Raw genomic sequence first — 17977 nt, 5'->3', positions numbered from 1 at the left:
TGTGCCATTAACTGCAGTTCCTATTCCATGTTTTATGGAGAAAATGTTTTCCCTCTGATGTCCTCCAGTCTTCACAGAGCTTCACTCACTGCTGCTAACTGCCAGTTAGCTCAGTAAGCTGAGTTAGCTGTGCAGCTAGCTGACTCTGCCCAGATCAGACTTGGAGCACCAGGAAAGTGCTGGTGTTTACACTGGTAGCACGTGAGCTTTGGACCACTGGGAGGAGGAGACTTCCTAGGGTGGTGGTGACACAACATGGAATGCAGGTGGGAAACGGCACCAGAATGTGCTCTGGAGCCAGGAGAGCAGGCGACAGACTTGGAACAGGGCTCAACAGCCTCTACAGACATCATGGCAGAGGTGAAGAGAACAAAGACTGCCAAAAAGAGAAACAATGACTGACTGAGCAAGAGATAAGAGACAAGAGTAAATCTTGGGCTGGCTTGCAGTTATTGGCTAGAGCATAGCAAAACAAAGGGCTGCAAGACAGATGCCGACCTGGTCTTCTGGCTGTTGGACTAGGAAGTAATATTTGCTGGTTTGCTACACCTTGTGTTATAGCATTTGCTAGATCTTTGACTGTGTTAGCAAAGTTCTCAATTTGCTCGTTTTTGATTGTAAGTAAAGTAATAGTGAGAAATGAATGTATACAGCTATTTATGACAATGTATATGTAGATTGCACAAAGAAACAATTTGCAAAAAAACAAACAAACAAATCTACATTATGTTTCTTTAAGGAAGTTTGTTCTTTAATCTTCAAGTTTCCTGATGACGAGGTGAAATAAATGAACACATCTGTTCGATTGCGGCACAGAAGACATCGCACCCTCTTGTAAAAATGAGGAGTGTATAAGACCTGGGAGAGTACGCTGATAGACACCATAAAGATAAAACTGTCACCAGCAAATGACATAGAGGGGGAAGGATGGGAACAAAATTGAGAATGAATGGGGGGGGAAGTAAAGAGAGAAAGCATCTGAATCCTCCGCATGAGCTGGCATGCTTCACTCTAAGGCTCATCAATAACTTAGACGTGATGGGAAATCTTTTCCTCTCCCCCTGTTCTTACAAGTTTTTTTTGGCAAAAGCTTCACATGTGGTCAACCCAGGAACTCCAGCATACTTGACACTTGTCACGAGGATTTATTCCTCATGCACACGTAATTTATAACCTGGGATCTCTGCCGGTGAAACTCCCCTTAGTCACATGTCTCATTATTGATGGCCGTGTTTAAAACATTGGGATGGAGGTACAGTAGCACAGAAAGATGGCTCCATTTTACACTATGTTGTCGAAGCAGGGAAAACTGAATTTAATAGGATAATTATTCTTTTAAATAAGTTATCAAACCTGCAGAAGGCTCTGGTTTTTCGTCAGAAAATCTATGGGATGGTTTTAATGCATTTTTTAGTTGTGTGAAAACAACTGGACAAATGTTTAGTTTATAACCTCACTATTGAACCATGACTTTAAAGGGACAGTTTGGAATTTCTGAAATAGGGTTGTATGAGGTACTTATCCAGAGTCAGTATATTACCTACAGGTAATTTACTTTTTTAATTGTAAAGGAAATTCTTGATGTACTGCTGTGGATACAATCAGCAGCAAAATGTATTTTACCCACGTGTATAAAGTCCAACCTAAAATTAGTATTAGTTGTGTATGCTATATTTAGAATATATTAATTACTTTACCTTGCCTTCAGACAGCAGTTTCTGACAAGAAATGGCTATTATACAAGCCAAATATTGAGTGAGTTGCTGATCTACTACTGCCTAAATCGGTAAAATGACACCAAAGGATGTCCAACAGCAAGAAAAAGTGGTGAAAATAATCTAAACATAGTGTACACTTGAACTGATATTGAAACCATGTTTTACCCATAGTGCAATATAAAAGAGAACTTTGAAAATATTGACTTACAAGCAATTAAAATAGCATCATCGATATTTAAATATTAAACCATGGTTGGGGAGATGTCCAAAAACATCACAAGTGAAACCACAAACGAACAACCAAGTCAAGTCCTCCAATTTAACTTATTACTAAATATAACTTGCCTTACACGTAAAAAATATGCAACTATGTTATATCATAGTTTTTGTTCTGCTTATGCAAACAACACATTAGAACAACATTAAATAAACTGACAAATTACATTAAATATTTGGTGTTTGTTGTGGTCATTGCTTACTTTTCTATTTGAAAAAGCTTTAACTGCGAGTTTGATTTGCAAACCATTTCCCCTAATTAGGCAATACAATTCTGAACTGAACCGAAAAGAATTTAATTGCAATTAAAGGTAACCTAGCAACAGCCTATCACAGAGCAGACTCTGGAGTCGAGCGAGCAGGACCAATAATGTTGGAGTGGATGTTTGTACTCAGCTGTGCCTCGATGTAACTTGTTAGTGGGTAATTAGGTCAGCTTGTTACATCAAACAGCACAAACGCTCTCGTGGCCCCCGCAGTCCTCTGCATGAAGCCAAATTAAGGCAACAGCCTTGAAAAGCAAAAACATCTTAAGAGCAGCGCACGAGAAGAAGACACCAACAATTCAACAACTTAAGAGTGCGGTCAAGTAATCACAGCGAGTGTCGTATGACCGACAAGTTAATGGTTTGATCTCTGCAAGTACAACCTCGAGTGTTTTTGTGCAAAATACTAAGCACAAAACTCAGTTTTTAATCTGAATGTCAGGTTTAACAGTCCACAATACACACCAACTACAACTTTTAATCACCCACGAATAGGAAAATCTTTCGACATCATGGGTGTCACACCCTCTATCACCAATAATGTCATCTGTTTGCTCTAATGCCCATGTGGCCTGGCCTTTATCAGAAAAACTACCACACCACTTATAACAAGCATTTCTGAACATAGTAGTCAAAACATGACACCAGAAACTCTCTGGCAGTGCATTTTACACAAGCTGCACACAAGATTTCTTCTCTCAAGTACTTGAGCAGGTCAAACATCCCAGCCGTGAAGGTGATATTAACTTATTGTTACTCAAAAGTGAAGCGTTTTGGAGTTACATCTTGGACACACTGGCTCTTAAAGGGATGAGGACTTTGATTGCAGCCATTTTCATAGTGACTCTTTTATACAGGCTGTCTCTGGTCAGTCTCCTCCATTTGTGTGTATGGATCTTTGATAAGCAACTTGTGGATTATGTGTCTGATTGCTGTGGTATTTGCTGTGCCATTCAGTATTATCACCTTTAGGATTGGCATAGCTGCCTTTAAAATATAACCCCAATTCCAAAATCAATCAATCAATCAGACTTTAGTTATATAGCACTTTTCATACAAACAGAATGCAACACAAAGTGCTTCACACAATAAAAACAGTAAAACAGTTGCGTTAAGTTTCTCTTGCTGAGCTTCAGGACCAGTAATCAGTTATCAAAAAAGGTAGGACCCTGTAAAACACAAATAACGATTTGCAAATCCTTCAAATCAACCTATATTCAATTGAATACAGTATGAAGACAAGATACAAACCTACAAACTGTGTGGGCGAATATTTCAACTGCTTAACAGTGTTTCTCAGCAAACAAATTCAAAGAATATAGGGATTTCACCATCTACAATCCATAATATCATTAAAAGATCCAGAGAATCTAGAGAAATCTATGCATATAAGGGGCAAGGCTGAAAAACAGCATTGAAAGCCTGTGACCTTTGACTCCTCAAGTGGCGCTGAATTAAAAACTGCATCGAAACCCAACATGATTTCATAACGATAATTACACAAGCTCTGGAACACTTCTGAAAACCCTTGTCAGTGAATACAGTTTGTTGCTGCATCTACCATGTAATGCTAAAGCCATATATCAACAACATCCACAAATACCACCGACTTTCCTGGGCAAAAGCTCATCTGAGATGGACCGACAAAAGTGGAAAAGTGTGCTGTGGTCTGTCGAGTCCTAGTTTCAAATTGTGTTTGGAAATCATGGGCAGGCCAAAGGGGGAAAATGACGTTCCAGATTGGTAGCAGCAATAGCAAACATCTGTGATGGTATGGGGGTGTGTTAGTGCCTATGTCATGTGTAACTGTCACATCTGTGGAGGTACCGTTGACACTGAGAGGCACGTACAGGTTTTGGAGCAACATATGCTGCCATCCAGATGATTTTTTTTCTTTTGCCAAGAACATCTCTGTTTATCACAGCAAGATAATGCCAACACACATTCTGCTCGTGTTAAAACAACGTGGCTTTGTAGTAAAAGATTTCGAGTACTACACTGGCCATATAGGTCATGTTTATATGAATTATTTTGTTAGCGAATGTCTTGTAAGTAGGCTAAAACGATCAATCTAATAATGTATTTATTCAGAAGAGATGTATTATGTGGGGAAAGGGGGAAGAAAAAAGGTAAAGAGAGACCAAAGAATGAATAAAAGAGAGGCAGACAGGAAAGATGGATGATTTCCATTGACAGCAGGCAGCCAGGTCATTCCCAGGGGGCTGCAGGGCTACAACTTCACACACACAAACACACACAAGCTACGTGCCACCAGACTTCAAACCCTTCCCCTTTTTGTTTTCTTTCTACCCACTGCCTTGGAATGGGGGTAATTCTTTCTCAATAAAATGAGACAATAAGTCTCTGGTTCTCTGTCCTCTTTCTTAAGGCATTCAGGGAGATAACGCAGGCCACTGCCAGGACACAAACACTATTTTCAGAGAAGGCCATAACTCAGTCACGCTGCCTTGATGAGACTCATAACTACTGTATGAATTTACGGTCACTCAAGTTTTTCCCCTCGTACTCACAGCTGCACACTCACCTCCATTCACCCTCTCTCCTTCAGTGTAAGCCATTATAATGACTTTCACTAAGCGCTTTAGTATAATTAATTTATGGCACAGCACTGTGACATCCTAAAGTCCTCTTTGAGCAATTACAGTGTGTGGTCAACTTGGTCTTCTTGTCAGAAGCGAAACTTAAATGCCCTTAATTCTTTGTGAAAAGTGGGTTTACAGGGACATTCAGATAAGGCCAGACAGGCTGTCAGCATGACTGGATTAAGACCTCCATGGGGCCCCTGACTGTTTAAGGTCAAAGGTCCGCCCACCACGTCAAAACACATCTGCTGACACTTCAACGTCACACAACAAACACATAATTTCACTTCAAAGTTAATATCATGTGAAGCTACTGTAGACTTCACTGTTAAAATGACCCATAAAGGACAGAAACTGAGACAAACATGCCAGTGCAAACAAAAGCACATCCATGCATCTCAGCTGATATATATGAAACATTTAATCTTAACCATAAATTATTGACACAGACCCACAAACACACAGTAAACAGACAGTTGATCCTTACCTTAAGCAGCTTCTGGCTTCTCATGTCCTCAAATCCAGCTTCCTGGTCAGCTTTACTGCTGCTACTTTGAGTTTTCTGGTTGACTTTACTGCAGGTAATTTAGTTCACATTTACTGTGGGCAGCATCATAACTCCTCTTCCTTTTTAACTTAAGCTTTTAGTTCACTGGTGCAGCAATGCAACTCCTCTTGTATCATTAGATTTTTTTTATGTTTTCTTTTGCCAGCTCTGCTCAGTGGACATGTTCCACAATTCATTGTTCCACAAATTTCCACACCTCAGACTCTTGGTAGCCCAGCCCATAACATTCAACAGGCCAATCACAACGGTTTGCTTTTCTTAAAGGCCCTTCAGACACATGGCACAAACACACAGGTGCGTTCACTTTGCCTGATTAGAGCTCCTTTCAGGACCATGTGGGCGGGTACAGACTACACTCTCTCTACAAAGTCTTATTTCATGAACAAGTGAAACATATTGTTTAAAAATACAAACAATAAAGGACCATTTTGTGTAATTTTTTTTAAAATAATCTCATATTTCTGTTCACTTACTTTTGTCTGAAATCAAGGACTAAAAATTCCAACATTCAGCACTTTTCATGTTAGTTAGTGTTGATGGTAAATGTAGTCAAATGAAGCAATAAATTCCTCACTGCTGCTATATTCGGCCCTAACAAAATGTTACAAAATGTTTATTTAAACATATATGTATTTTTTATGTAAGCGTAAAATATGGCAGTATTTATTTATGTATGTGTATATGTGTCACTTCTGATTGGGTAACAAAACCAAACCAGAAAATGTCAAAGCCTGTCGAATACCTTTGCACACTATTTTGAGGAAACAAGCTCGACCCAGAAACTGTTTCCAGATTGAATGTGCCCCTGAATTCACCTGCTCATGGAGCCCTGCAGGCAGTGCCTACATGTTGCGTTTGAGCTTCTGACACCCACGCCAATGTTGCCATGTATCACCACCCATAGTTTACAGCAAGGCACCACTTTTTGAGTCTCCCTCAGTTAGTCATGATACCAAATAAGGAAATAAAAATGTAATAGTTGTGGCACCAGTCAGATTATTTTGCCCAAAATGTCTCTTTTGATAGTAAAGGTTGCTGACTAGATACTAGATACTAGAAATCCAAGCTAAAGTAACCTGTAGTTCTTCCTGAACGCCAATGACATCACTGTGACATCACAGGAAGAACATCAGATTTTTCAGCATTAGAGTTTCCGCAGTCAAAAGATCTTCTTCAAAGCAGCCATACTGATATAAAATAATATGATAAATAAATGACACTAATTGAGGTCCTGTCAAATTTAGTGCAGCAGTGCCTTCCAGTGAACCAATATGCACAATAGCATCACCCTGACTGTTTGACCTGAATGGAATGGAAGCTTAAAGGGATAGTTCACCAAAAAAATGAAAATTCATCATCAATTCATTAACTACTCACCCTCATGCTGATTGAAGGTTGAGTTAAGTGTTTCAGTCCACAAAAATCAAAAATAAATATCAATAGATAAATATCATTAGTAACACCTGTGTTTACTTTTTCATGTCAAAATGGCTGCTGTGAATAAGGTCTATATAGCACACACTGAGGAATTTATTAACCAACACTGACTGGACATCCACATGAGAAGTGCAAAATTTATGTGCAGTGCCAGATTATAAAGTTTGATTTTAGGGGGCGGGGTTTAACAAAGGGGCCACTGCAACCTGAGCAAAGGCCTAATCAAGCAGAATAATTAAAAACACTTGCGTGAGTGTGCAGGGCCTCTGTTCTGTAATGCTGCATTACTATTTCCACATGCACAAACGGAAATGTGTCGTTCCTGCTCAGCACTCGGGACGCCCTGTTGGTAGATCCAGACTTGGCTGTCACTCAGTTGTAGAAAACTCACCGTGAAATGTTGTCAAATTATCCTTACACTCTTTTTTTTGTCCTATGTCGTCAAAATTCCAACTTTCAGTCCACTGAAACAAATTCAATTTGGCTGCAAAGAGTTACTCAGTTCTGCTGTATATTACAGAGTGTGCTGCTAATCTAACATGCTGTGCACACATTATGAGATCCAGTATTTACATTGCAGATGCACAAATGAACAAATCGAGGCCAGCGTTACCTTCAGGCAGCACCACTGTTCAAATGACTGTGATAATGAATTGTGTCATCATCATCATCATCATCATAGTATTACAGTTAATGATTGCAGTAATGGTAAATGTGAATTGCATATGTTCTGTTATTGTCACATCACCATCATGTCTCCCTCTCCTCTTCTTCCTCTGTTTGCAGAATTACAGATGAGTGACTTTTGCCATGTTTGTTCTGCAGAGTGGCGGGAGCGAGGAGTGCTGTCCACAGACTTTGTGAGTTTGTGGTAATTAAAGCTGGATAGAGCCCTATCAAGTAAAGCTGCTTATGTTTAATACAGTCAGCCATGCAGGCACGGCCCGGCGGCGCACGGCCCGGCGCGGCAGGGGGACTGCACGGCGCACAGCCTTGGCGCATAATCCTACCCAATGCATCAGCATGAGAGCATGAGAGAGGGATAGGAAGAGGGGAAGAGGGGGAACAGGGAGGGGGTGGTTGTTACGCTTGGGCATTCAGCAAAGTTAAAGAGCATTTCATTGTGTGCGTGTGTGCAGATCTCTCGTGTGTGTGTGTGACAGAGAGTGTGTGTGTGTGAAAGAAGGGGGACAGGGCAGTTGAGAGGGGATGGAGGGAGTTGCAGGGAGTGAGAGGGATTTAGTTTATGGCAGATAGACTTCACTGACTAACTCCATTGTGCGGGTGCTCTGTGGTGTGTGGATCAGAGACGCAGAGTGTCCTCTCCGCTTAAATCTGCTGGCATCTCCAGCCAGGCACTCACTCACTCAGTCACACTGAACACGGCCGTGCAGTGAAATAATGCCTCAGAAGCCTCGCGTCCAGACAAAGACACAAAATACAGGGAACAGACAGAGGGCAACATGTACACTTACACACCTATAATACAAAACTGTTCTATTTGTGGTTTTCAGTGGTTATACTCAATGCACAAGACCCAGAATGAACTGGGCTGCTGTACTGCAAAATATATAGATTTTATTTGCAATGCATGAAATAAATGATAGCAGCAATAGGAGGCCTGAATGAAGGTCATAGTAAAGGAGGGAAGGGGCAAACTGTATAGTTAGAACAACGTCTAATTAAAGGAGCAATATGTAACAATCACACACCAAATACAAATACATTCTGGAGTTTGAGTTAAGGGATTTCCCATCTTACTACTTGTCAGACTCAGTTAACATATTGCTCAAAGTTGCCTTTGTTGTTTTCGGAGTATTTCAACTTAGCATGTTTCCTTAATTGACTATGACCTAATGACATATTATGGTCATTTTATGATTTATTACAGTAAACACTAACAGATTTACATTTTAACAAGAAGAAGGACAAGAAGCCCCCCCTTTAACACAGCAGAAATCCCCACAAGAAAAATAAAACAGAAAATGGCTCTTTCCGTGTGTTAGTTAAAGGCACACTAAATTTAAAAAGTCTAAGAAAAACAGCGGTTGGCTCCTCTAATAGTGTCTTTGCTTAAAGACTAAAAGAAACAGAAGCACATTAACATACCACAGAAAACTTTTTACAAAATACATGCAATATAAAAATAAATACAGTCATATACCTTGCTAGACTGGAACACATTCCTATCCCCGTGGTGGAGACATGCAGTCAACTGGAATCTATAATAACCATGTTAATATTGCATTAAATGGACTAAAAACTATTTTAAATCACATCTACATCAAGTACAAGTTTTAGTTCCTCACCAAACATGAGGAATGTGGCAACTGACATATTTTTGACAATTATTTATCAAAATGCAACAAATACTTAATACTATGATGATGCCAAAAAATTAATATTTCACGGTTTTACGATTTCACCCTTAAAATCATGCTTTTAAACATTGCGTCTTTGCAGGTGCAGGTGAGCTTCCCACCCTTTTTTTTACAAACTGTTTGTCTGCTAGACTTTCTGTTACCTTACCTTTCACAAATTAAATTCTTGGAATGAGTCACAATGCATGGTGATGATGTGGCTTTTCTTGGGTGGGCAGCCTCTAATGCTTACTACTAGCTTAATGGTTCATCTATTAGGTAATGAAGACATTAGTTTCTATTTAATTGCCCTTTATAATGTGCACCATATTGGAAAATGGTGACGAAGAACGAATGCAATCATCAAAAGGCACACATGGACATAAAAAACTTTGCTGGTTGACAATAATCATTAAGAAAAAGATGAAAGAGCTCCACAGAAACTACTGCACAGAGACCAAAGACCAAAATAATTAGCATTAACCCCCTTACTGACATATTTTAAATGCAAGGACTACCCAACTGGGGTCCCCGAGGACCCCAAGAATAAACTACATACAACAGCCATTACAGTAAAATGCTCTCAAAAGGTTATTAGTTCTGTAATCAGTGTCATCTGAAAAAAAGATGATTGTTTCAGTTTCATTTTAATTTGCATACTGTGTAAAATGAAAATAGACAAAGCACATGAAGAAATCTGTTTGCTGCATCTCAGTCTGTCTCCTTCAAAATGAATGAAAAATTAATGCCCCTTCCCCTCTAATAGTGTGTGATATTTTAAATTAGGACCCATGTAAAACATGAACTCAATAAATAGTTTCATCTACTCTAACTGCATAGGCGGAACAGGCTGCTTTTGACTGGTGTCCCCCAGGACCTCAATACATTGGTATTTTTAAAAAGCGCTGATTAAAACAGAAACGGAAAACAACGATATTAAGTCATTACAAACAAGCTGATTGACATCGCAATGAAAAACTATCTGTGGGTACACCAGCTGGAAGGAGTGAGGTTAAAGAAGCGTGCCCATGTAGAAAAACAAAGTATTAAAGCCACACACTCAACAATGCTGTTCTTTCTTTGCTTCTCATCTGTATTGTATATCTGCACCTTGAAGATAAAGAACTTTTTGAAGTTGAAAAATTCTATTTTGGTGGGTTAAGACACCAAAATTTATCTACCCTCCTTTTCATATGTGGGACAGACTTCACCTTTTCAAGTAAAATGGTATAACTGAATCAAACTAATAGTGTGTGTTCAGCCCTCATCACTTTTGTAGCTTCTAACTGAATCACTGTAGTTTAATTTGCCTCCTGCTTTATTTTACTGTTTCATGTTGACTTTCTGCTAGATAGATAGAGTTGTGTTAAATTACTGCTAATGAAAACCCAATAGGAAATAAAATGTTTTTCCACCTTTTAGATGCTCGACCAAAGATGAACAAATCATCAGTTAAATACACACCTTCAGACCAGTATAAACGCTGCCGTGCTGGGCTGACACATCGGCCATGTCAAGCAGTTCATGAGTATGGATGGAAAAGGAGCAGAGAGTCACAAAAGTTACCAAAAGAGGCAACAAGCCTTCATTGCCTCTGCCGAAAAGGAGTGGAAATACCTTGTCCACCCAGATGTCATGTGTCTATCATTACTGATAGACACCTGTGGCTACTGCAGAGTCATTTGACCCAGGAATGAATGACAGATGTTAGTGGGTGTCAGTGGGTTTTTGTCCACTGACAAAAGGGCTTAATTTGAGGCATTTGAAGCAAAAGGGAGCGTTTCATACTGGATTTCTGCTCCTTTGTCCGTTTGCTTGCTTGATGATAATTACAGACCATATCGTACACTGCTTACCTCTAATTCAACACTCAGTCATTCATGTTTGTTTGTGGAGAATGTGGACGGCCAATCAGCTCAATGAATTCCTCATCAGCAAAGTGAAAAGTTTGTAGGTTGTGTTATTTGGCTTAAATTTCCCAGTGAGCAGGGACTCGGTAAAGGAACATTAATCAACAGGTGAAGGGGGCAACACCTGACTGTTACTGTAGCAGCAGGTAATTATAGCCTGACCAAACCTACTGACTGCACTGATTAACACATTGTTTGTGTTTGGAGTGTTATACATTGGAAGCTATTACCTGCAAGACTTTTAATGTGACCCAATAGAGTAAAAATAGCATGATATACAGTATGGATTAAGGTGTGGAACATGTTTTATATTAAAATTTGACAACTAATAATTGAATTCTTTGCCCGCTCCTCCATTTTGGGGCTATAATTGTAGATGGCCAAGCTTTCGCTGCTACTCAGCACTGAATTTACATAACTGATTTCTGAGAAGTGGAGAGGGAGTTGTCCGGCTCATATTCCTAAATGGGAGGCATACAGTGCTGTAATTTCACAGCTGTAATGTGGCATCAAATTAGCCTTTCAGATCAATGCCTAATCTAACCTCGGCCCAGAAAAAGATCTGAGCGATCCAGTCTCGAAGAAGGCTGCCAAATCCCCCAGCATCCTCAGTGGTGGTGCCGTGACGACACTTTAATAAGCTGTAAGCTCCTCTTCTGATTTAAGACAACCTGAAATATAACACTAATTCCCTTGATGAAAGGAGTGTTATTTCTATAAATGTGACACATGTAACACAAGCTGAGGCAAGAGCAGGAGAGAAGGGGAGTGCGCGGGGGGATGAAGATGAGGATTTTCTTTCTGTCTAATGCACATATTTGCTGAAGTGGCTTCAGCCAATGTCTTTTGAGCTGACCTCCTCCCGCTCTTCAAAAAAAAAAAAAAAAAAGACTTCAGCGTGATATTCCTTCCCACTTTTTTCACAAGATGTTTGATCTCTGAGCTCAGAAGAGGGTATTAGACTTCACAAAGGCGAGCCGTTGATACCCCAGGGATCAATACACCCCGGCTGGTCAATTCATTAGAGCTGTACTGTGATTAATTAAGTTGTCCTAACCATCGGAAGCCGGGAACGACAGAGGACGTTAAAAGGTGGCGAGAAGAGAGGAAAAGAGCCGGCTTGGCTCGACGCGGGTGGTGTGGACTCCTGAAATGTGAAGCTCGGGCGGTGATGTGCGCTTTTGAGTTTTTCATCTGTCTTCACCCCGTCTGCTCTGTCCTTGGAGCCAGCGCCGTTCATTAGAGGATGAGGAGGAAGCTGGATACCACAGTGTGAAATAGGGAGAGATGCTAATCCTGACAGGTTAGTCATTAAGAAGCCCTCAGAGACGGGGAAGAGACAGAGCAGGAGGGGGGGGCGAGACGAAGGACGAGAGAAAGAGCAGAGAGTATGAGAGAAGGCATAGCAGCCTTGTTATTAATCCTGGCCAGACAGCGCAGCAAACTTTGACCCTGGCAGCTTGTTTTTTTCTCCCACAACACACCGTGTGGAATTCAAAGAGCTTTTAGAGACACTAACTGGTCTCGATTGACCTGCGACCTTTCAAGACCTCAACCAATAGTTTTCTGGTACTGCCATTGCTTTTAACATGCTGTAATTGACCATATGGTCAGAAAATTGAGCGCACAGGGCAGAGGTTACATAGGACTCATGTCATCATTCATGTATTTATGTGTGTCCACAACCTGCCTGCACCTGTCTCTGCTGTCACACATAACCTTTTTGGTTAGGGCGAAATGAACTTCCATTTGGAAACATGCAGACTCAATATCCAGACCAAGACCGCCTGACAAGGATTGTCTACTTCCAAACAGACCCAACTAGGGGACTGTGTGAGACCACATGTGACTTTAACTTACATTCAAAAGCTAAACTTCTAGTTTGTGATATCTGCTGTTCATCAACTGTAAGGCCACATTCAGACAAAAAACACCAGTCATCTAATTCATTTTGAATGAGGGTTGGATAGGAGGAAAAGTTGAAACAGAGTCAGTTACTGGAGAAATGCAACAGGATGTCACGCTGCAGTGGCCTATCACGCAAACCATCGATCAGGCTTCTCCACTGTCGGCCTGAAATATCTCTGAAACCTGGCACTATTCAGGCGGAGTTCACAGATCAAACAGTGGTAATCTCAAAGTTGTGTCCTTGCTTGGTTTATTTTGTGTGCCCAGCTTCAGTGTCTGGGTCTGGCTTGTGTTGCAAAACACAGAGAACCTTCCTTTGGTTTGTGTCCATTTGTTTGAGACAGAGAGAGAGAGAAAGGACACCTCTGTGGTCATGCAAGGAAGAGACGGCAGTGAATCAGAGAAATAATATTATTATAATATTTTCATGATTGTTTCACTGTTATGGCTAGGCTATAAGTGCAGATTAACATCTCTGCCTCCTCCCCAGATCACCACACAATGGCTAATCACCATGGTGCCTGATTGTGTCTGAATACAGCCTTGAAGGGCCTGTTTACTCCCAAATCAAAAATACATATTTTTATCCATCAACCAAATAATTCAAAGACCTTGTTGTGAGGAATTTAATGAAGGTACTTTTTTTCTTTCTACTGAACTACACTAACTAATCATATCACAGTGCTACTCATGGATGAGAGGTTACAGCTCAGCTGAGCGGGACACCATTAATGTTTATGTCCCACGCTGTCACAAGCACAGGCCTCTTGTCCATGAGTAGAAGCGTGCTTCTGTCTGCATGGTGATAAGGCTCATTTATGCCCCCTTTATGTCCTTTATGTGACCGCGGCTGCCCACATACTTCCATGTGTCCTCTACATCCACAAGAGGGCACCTCTCAGAGTCAAAAGTTTCTGACAACAACAAACGTGGCGACGCTGGCGGAGGTTGTAATAATGTTCCTCTTGGGGAAAGCGTTTAAAGTGTTGTGGGTGGCAGTGGTCTGTGCAGCCGTTAAATTCACTGCAACATGTGGACAGAGAATTATCTTGAGTAACTAACTGACGACGAATGTCATTTCCAATACTTTTGTGTTTTGTTTTTTTTTTCATTTCTGAGGTAACAACAAGGTGAACATGAGGTGTGTTGAGCTTGTACCCTAATGTGTGTATTTTAGCTGTTCCTCAATAAAAGAGGGAAATTTAAATGATTATAGCAACCACTCAGTATGACTATTCTCCTAGAATACTGTATAAAAGAAAATAGCCCTTTTTTGTCCAATTTCTGTCTGTTTACAGCTCCTGATTCGTTTAAAAAGCCAATGTGAACATGGACCTGACCAGAACTAAAAGGCAGCAGTGCATCTTTTTTCTCTTTTTAGTCAGGACCAGATTGAACAGAACAACAGGTGTGAAAGAGCCTTTTACCTCTCTATCACTGCAGCCACTTCCCTTAAGTCAACATGGCTGTCTCCTCCTCACAAAAAAATCCCTCCAGCAAATCTTTCAACACATGTGCTCATTTTATGGCAAGTACAAAAGGTGCAACAGTCAATGCTAACACATTACCATAAAGCTGAAGGGATTCAAATTATAGGCCCTTTGAAGCCTTCGAACGTAAATTGGGCGAAATTACAGCTAGCGCGGGTGGCTGTCGCAGAGGCTGATGCCTACATAATTACAGTATGCTGCCTTCCTTGGCAGGAAAAGAAGGCTCTGATGAATTTGCCCTGATTGCCAGTATTTAGCACCATCGTCCTGATTGCACACATACAGTACATGTGACAGGTAGCTGTAATCCTTTCAGTTCTTTCTCTTACAGTATATGTCTGTCTGTCTGAGCTCTAATGTCTCATTCTGGAGAGGTCCCTGTCCGTCCATGTCTCTAGATATCTCTCTCAATGTCAGTGGCGGACTTCAAAAGTCGTGATGCACTTTATTATGATTTATCTATGGGAAACTCAATCAAGAAAGCACTTTATCACATTTTAGCTACTGGAAGGGTACTCTAGAGGGCACTTTTCATGTTTTATCCACTGGAATTGCAATGTAGAGGGCACTTTATCACATATTATCTACTGAAAGGGTACTTGAAAGGACAGTTTCACATTTTGTCCACTGTAAAGTCACTCTAGAGGGCACTTTATCACATTTTACCCACCAGGAGGGCACCCTAGGAGGCACTTTTAGCACATTTTATCCACTTGAATTGTACTCTAGAGGTCACTTTATCAAGTTTGATCCGATGGAAGGGCACTCTAGGGGGCATTTTACCTCATTACCTTGGACATTAGGCCACTCTAAAGGGCATTTTTCTTGTTTTATCTACCATAGAAACCGTTTTTCTGCATTTTCTCAAGCATGGGGGAACCAAGGGGGCGCAATCCCCCTCCCCTCACCTCCCCTGAGTCCGCCAGTGCTCACTGTGTGTTAAAAGCATCTGCAGCAACCTCCACTTGTGACAATGAAGCCGTCAGCTCCAGGTTGCCAAAGGGGAGAGCCAAAGCACCGCATTTCCATCAACACATGTTCAATTAGTCTAGCTTTCATGTGATTTGAGGGTGGCAACAATAGGCCTGGGTGTCAAGGTACATGCGATGATGACACCATTCAGCAAACAAACAATACAGGCAGGTAAGACAATAAGCTGTAATACAAACGAGAGGGACAAATAAACCACGCACACCCATGTGCATCATCTACACTAGTCCACCCACACGAAGCTAATTACTGGCATCTTTTCAGCGAGTTTTTTCTTCTTCAGCTGTCAACACAGCACATTTCCTGCAAGGTGACAAATAAGCAAATGTAGCGATTTTTTTTTCAATTACACTGATGCATTGCGAGATTATTGTTTCACACAAGAGATATTACCTCCATTTGGCCTTGAAAACTTGTTAGATGAGCATAATTATATATTTTCACGGTGACAAGTGATGCATTCCAGTCTGCATTTTCTGACAGTTGGTATCCAAGGCTTGTGTAATGATATCATGCGAGTTAAGATGAGGGGAAAGGAGGAAGAAAAAAAAACATAATCCACCAGTGGGACGCGGACGCCTGTGGAATCCGGTATTCCCTTCCATCGAGGCCCTGCGGTCCCATTTTAGATAATCAGTATTTCACAAATAGGACTATTTTTTGCTTCTGTGGAAATAGCTCCTCAGATGATGGGTTCACAATGAGACAGGATGGAGCTCTCTGTGCTGGGAGAATGCTTTAAATAATAAAAGCACATGGGGCTTCATGAATAGAGTATTATGGGGCTGTGAATGGAAGCTTTCCCCCCCTCTCTCTGCCTTTTGCCTTTGCTTCCCATGTCGGCTCCAAAAAACACTCTGCCCACTGTCCGGTTTTTCCCCCAGGAAATGCAAAGAGACAGATGGAGAGAGACAGAAAGACAGAGACAGAGAGCTTGGAGCAACATCAAATAAAAAGCTTATATTCAGAATGTGAGGGTCATTATGATTTGTTACATAATTATTGACTTACAATAAAATTTTTAAAAAAGCAAGTGGATTTGTAATCTGGACATGCAGTAAATCTTTTATATATTTTGTAAACGGAAACTCAAGAGTAATTATCACTAGGTCAAGATTGGCGGAAAGTAATTAGCTTCAGATCACTTGGAGATTAGTAACTTTCAAAAAAAATAATAAGCAGTAAACACAGTAGTAAACATCTCTAATTAAAACTACAATGCTGAGAAACATTAACAGAGTATCAAGAACCAGAACACATTGATATCGAGAAAGATAGGACAAATACAACAACATGTATGCTTTCATCTAGCATACATGTTAGATGAAAAAGATGAATGAAATCTATCTTTTTGTGAATTTTTATGGTTGTGTTCTCATGGGTGGATGGACAGTGTCCTGCTCTATTCACACACTGGCTAAATCAGACATTACACAGACCCTGTACAAGGAAGCTGGCAGGACACAGGGTAATGTCCAGTCCAACTAGGGCTGCACAATTAACCGCAATATTATCAAAATCACAGTATGGCCAAGTGCAATATCCAAATCGCAGAACCAGAACCAAATTGCAAAGAAAAAAAGAAAAAAGGAATAATGTGTGAGATTAAAACATTATAATGAAAGTTCTTGTTTTTTTTAAGCAAGATGAAAATTTAATGCAAAATGATAATTCTCAATAATCGTATTGCAAATTTGCAATTGGAATGTCAGTCGAAATAATTGCAATATGACTTTTTGAACCATATCATGCAGCCCCAAATCCAACTTATTCAGACATTTGTGTTCTGACATACAGCTCCTCCAGGTGATGTCTAGATAAGTTTAATGTTGCAGTGCATGTGTGACAGGAACTTTGGTGTGAATCAAAGAACAGAATCAGTCGGGCTGTAGGCATCAGTACGCTTCAAAAGAGGTGCTTCTATAACCATCAACAGTGTATGATGAAGCACAGAATGCTTTATACTTTTCTGTCAGGATGGCAATCTTTAGAGGGAAACAATATAACTCTGTAACTTTCCATAAATTCTGCAGTCATTGGCCAGGTGTGAAGATGTGTGAAAGTAAGCAAGGTTTGAACTTATCTCTCTGAGTATAGCCACATAAAAACACATCTTTTACTCTCCATTTCAGCCCTCTGTTCTTACTATTGCAGCATTTTTTCTTGCTCAAACACACCACTTTTCCAAAACAGATTCTTGAGTGGATAAATCTTTAAATGCCAGGGGAAAAACTGTGCTCTTGCCAAACAGTGACGTAAGCCTGCCCTGTCACAGTCAGAGACAGTAACTCTCTGTCCCCTCTAAACTTCTTTGTGATTATCTATCTTTAAACATTAATATAGCCAATCACACAGGCCAGATTTACACTTTTTATTACAAAATAGCTCATTTCAAGCATACCACAGCCCTTTCTGTTGTCCAGGACTGACTGGCAGATAAACATCACTAAA

The 17977-nt window shown here is 40.5% G+C and overlaps 1 long non-coding RNA gene across 1 annotated transcript in view; it reads right to left on the bottom strand.

Moving 5' to 3' along the window:
* LOC146310850 (uncharacterized) overlaps nucleotides 1-5572 on the bottom strand; it is a 72429-nt gene extending 66857 nt beyond the window's left edge. The window contains exon 1 of the long non-coding RNA XR_014772317.1: nucleotides 5351-5572. This is a non-coding gene — a long non-coding RNA (uncharacterized LOC146310850). The remainder of the gene's footprint in view (nucleotides 1-5350) is intronic.
* Between the last annotated feature and the right edge of the window lie 12405 nt (nucleotides 5573-17977).

Source organism: Lutjanus erythropterus, chromosome 18 (genome assembly GCF_056507025.1).
Source record: "Lutjanus erythropterus isolate fLutEry1 chromosome 18, fLutEry1.hap2, whole genome shotgun sequence".
In the NCBI taxonomy this organism is placed as follows: Eukaryota; Metazoa; Chordata; class Actinopteri; order Lutjaniformes; family Lutjanidae; genus Lutjanus; species Lutjanus erythropterus.
The sequence above is the reverse complement of the archived record's forward strand: the minus strand, read 5'-3'. Positions and strand labels throughout refer to the sequence as shown.